The sequence below is a fragment of the Austrofundulus limnaeus genome, unplaced genomic scaffold, assembly GCF_001266775.1.
Source record: "Austrofundulus limnaeus strain Quisiro unplaced genomic scaffold, Austrofundulus_limnaeus-1.0 Scaffold220, whole genome shotgun sequence".
Taxonomy (NCBI): Eukaryota; Metazoa; Chordata; class Actinopteri; order Cyprinodontiformes; family Rivulidae; genus Austrofundulus; species Austrofundulus limnaeus.
The window spans coordinates 559,611-563,894 of NW_013952622.1; the positions used below are offsets into that span (position 1 = coordinate 559,611).

Genomic DNA, 4,284 nt, shown 5'->3' on the forward strand with positions numbered 1-4,284 from the left:
GAGACACACTGGGGAACATAAAAAACACTAGGAAAACTAAGGTGAAAACTGACAAATCATGACAAATTTAGGATAAGAATATGAACATGTTCTTGCATGAGGCCCAACGTCACTAAACCAAGTCTCGCTGAAAACAAATTGATCCGACTCACAATACTCCTGAAATGGTATAGCATGAGAGCGCAGTTCCTCCAGTTTGTTCCAGACGGAGCGGGGATTACACAGTTTGATAGGAGGCAGCGGTAGCTTAGAGGCTCTGCATACACGCTTCTTGATGCCGCCTCTCTGTCCTCTCTTCCTGGTCCTCTATTGTCCACAAGGCTCTCGAGGTGGTGATGATAGTTTCAAAATAGATCCCACTGAACGTCCTCCAGTAGATTTGGTGAAGGTAGCACTCTGATCTACCGAAAGCTCAGTAACTTGGCCCTGCTGTATGCCAGCAGAGCTGAATCAACCAAAGTCACCGATAAACACTGGACGACAGAGATAGACAGGATAAGCCACAGCAATGCTAGCAGCGCAGTTTTCCNGGAATGTATTCTCTTGCTTTGTAGTTTAGAAAACCTATTTGAACTGATTTGGGCAAGGTATCTTCAAGCTGTAGCAACACGGACATGGTTTCTTTAATAACTACATCTCTTTTACTCTTTAATTTGTTAGCCTCTCCAATTTTTCCTCCTTTTAGTTTAATTTTTGACATCTTCCATTTTCACATCTAATGGTACTCCTGAAATGACTCCCCTTAGTTTTGCAAATGAACCTGGTTTGTATGCTGTTATTCTTTCCACAACTAAAGTTGTCATTTTGATTATTTTTTCCTGCTGCTGTTTGTTGATTGCATGAATTAATAGCTTTTTGTTATTAATAAGCCCAGCCATTTTGATACTGCCTATTTCTTTTTCTATTGCTTTAGTTAGGTGTGAGTGAGAGAGTGAATGGTTGTTTGTCTTGTTTGTCTCTAAATGTGGCCCTGTGATGGACTTGCGACCTGTCCAGGGTGTACCCTGCCCCTCGCACTGTGACTGCTGGATATGGGCACCAGTGACCCACGCAACCCTGAAAAGGAAGAAGCGTGTACAGAAAATGGATGGATGGATTATTATGTGCCCCTTCTTGTTGAAACTCTACAAATACTTTCCAATCTTCTTCCATGTTTTGCTCTTCTAGTTCCCTAGATCAGTGGTTCCCAAACTTTTTGTCTTCTGACCCACAAAATATCCATGGCAAAAAACTGTGACCCCAAATATTACTGGTCTGAGTACACAAACGTTCTTAATAACCCTAAAAACACAGGCTTTTTTGACAATCTAAACAGCTTGAACACAAACATAAATACTTTGGTTTTGTAATAATTTTAGGGAAAATATTACATCGTCAATTATTTTATTACCCTTTAAATTGATTTCTGGAGATTATCCAAGGTGCTTAATCACCCATAATTGGGTCCCAAGCCCAACTTTGGGAACCAAAGTGCAGTGTTTCCAAAACATTTCAGCTTTTGACCCACAAAATAACAGCAGCAGAGACCTGTGCCCCCAACTATTTTTGGATGATAAACATTTGTATCAGGTCAACAAAGCATGGGCATAGTAACAATATTTTATACTACATTTATCATTTTAAATATACTAACCTCACTCCTTTGTAACAACTAAGGCAATAATGTAATTAATTCAGAATATCCTGTCAGGACCCCACCTTGATGTTTCAGGACCCCACTTTGGGTCCCAACCCCAACTTTGGGAAACAGTGCTCTAGATCTCTGACTTGTATTTGTTTTTGTCTTTTTACTGKTGTCTRTTCTTTTCTCTCTTTCTTTCTTTCTCTCCCGTCTTTTCCTAATTGCTCGTTTCATTCTAGATGATCTTGACATCATCCACTCCATTTCATTCCCACTATTCCCTCCTGATGTGGAAGTCATGAATTACACTCAGAGTACAGTTTATGCAATCCTCCAAAAAATYCACTCCTACCGCCTTCTTCAAAAACAACTTCACTTCCGTGTTCCCATCTCTTCCAGAAGCCCTGATATCAACAGGGAGTTMGCTGCTGCTGGCTCAAGCGTGCGCATTTGCGCATGCGCGAAAAKAAATACTTACGGGAGGGCTTTATTTTTTAAAATAACTTTATTTCACCCAACAAATGTGCAAAATATAATGGACAAAAAACTGTAAAGGATAAAAAATATAGTGAATTAAATCCAGTGTATAAAACGTCCTTGGCCACACATAAACTGTGGCTTAAATATTAATTMAAAAATATACATATTTTGTATATTAGCATATAATATAGTGTCATGGTCTGTAGGGAAATATGATACGCTGCCGCTGTACCACGTCATCATATTTAGGGCAAGAGCTACACCTGCATTTGAAAGCATGATGATAAATTAATGACATGTGCACACACACAATATATTTATGAACTAAATATCTGTATTTACCTGTCTATATGTGTGTCTTTATTTTATCCTGGCTCCATGTTGTTTCATCCAGTTAAACATTAGAAGACAGAAACAGTGTCACATTGCACAGTGAATTATTTTCCTTAAAGAAATGGATGACAACACTGACGCATTAATTATTTAAACGGTTTATTCAACATTAAATTTGGTATTTTTGTGAATAAAATTAACTACTGTACTGTGCAGCCTGAAATATTTGAGGTTCTGTCAMACRTCAAGATGCTCCTGACCCACAGGTAGGCTAATACAGAGAGGTGATGAAGATGAGGCCTCTCCTCACAGTCATGTTGGTGTGCTGCCACTCCCATATTGGTATATGCTCGGGGGAAAATCAGGAAAAAAACTAAACTCATCTAATACTTCTGATACATGTTTCAAATATTTTTTATGAATAAAGCCCCCCCCCACCACCAAAAAAATGTATAGGAACATTTCAATGTCACATAATGTCATGGTTATGATTGATAGCTGTGTCCGGAGTTCATATTTGACAGTGGTGTAAACACTTGACCTCTGAAATTCAGGGGTTGAATTCACAAGTAGCTGAATGACTTTTGTATCAAATAATAAAGTCAGATGAGTTTTTGAATAAGTTTTACAGAATAACATTTTTTGATGTAATAAGCATCATATATTTCTGTATGTCACCCAAACATTTCTTGGTTGTGATGTCTTTAACTTCAGTTTATGGAAATACTACTGATATGTTTATTTCTGGATCACATTAGGAATAATCAGTTGAGGATTGTGGCAGGCTGAGTGGTGCTTCATTTAAACTATAGGCATGTCTATCTGATATTGGAAAACTGTTCAGTCAATATTAATATTATCATAATAGCAATGATCATAATTCATTTATTTACAGTAGTATTATGAATAAACATTTTAAATAAAAAGGCCAAAGTCAACAAAACATTAGAACTGCATGTAGTAGTTGTTTACACCAACATTGTTCTTACCTTGACTATATAAAGATGAACATATTCTGGTTCTTCACCTCCACACGACAGCATTATTTAACAATCCAGATTGAAAACATGTTTGTAGCAGTTTGGACTTTCAAAAGCCACTGAAAACTCACTGAACTGGAGTCGTAAGATGTTGCCACTTGCAGAGATGTTTTAAAACAAGTTGCAGAGGCAGAGGAAGTCCACAACATCAGTATTTTTTCTCATGTCTTTGTTTGTCTTTTACAGATAGGTGATCAAAGTAGTCTTGACTAAAAACAGCAGGAACCGCAATGCTATGTCCGTCAGGGTAGGGAGGAGGTCACGTGACTGAAAAAAAAAACATGTATGGATAGAAGTTTCAGCACTTTAAATGTGTTCAAGATGGATACGCTGGATATCTGTGACATTGAAATATTAGTTACACTGGAATCCATTTTGCACCTGTCCATTTTCTGCCATTCTCCCTGCTCCCAGAGTACACTCATCTATGGATTGCACTGACTTCATCTTCCTGTTAAGTCTTGTTGTCAATGCAGTCTCAGAGCTCACTACTGCCACCATCAGGATGAAATGATCACATTTGTACAATAAGCTGGATAATGTAATTATTAAGTTTATACAATAAATATCACATTTTTACAATATAATTATAATTTTTTCCAATATATCAGGTTTATACATTGTACTATCATGTTTGTACAGGTAGGGTAATTTAAAAGTTTAGAATTCTGAAATAGATAATTTGTGGATATATTTAAATATATTATATTTACATATACTATATTTAAAATATATCATTCCTCGGAGCACCACATCCTTAATTCGATCAGATACTGACCAGGAAAGAAATGAAAAACTGTAAGTTTATTG

At 37.0% G+C, this 4,284-nt stretch overlaps 1 long non-coding RNA gene across 1 annotated transcript; it reads right to left on the minus strand.

Moving 5' to 3' along the window:
• Positions 1-2,455: 2,455 nt before the first annotated feature.
• On the minus strand, positions 2,456-3,615 carry LOC106525254 (uncharacterized). The gene is made up of 3 exons (XR_001311095.1): positions 3,424-3,615; positions 2,644-2,783; positions 2,456-2,546 (listed from the first exon to the last, which is right to left on the minus strand). It is a non-coding gene; the product is annotated as an uncharacterized LOC106525254 (long non-coding RNA).
• Between the last annotated feature and the right edge of the window lie 669 nt (positions 3,616-4,284).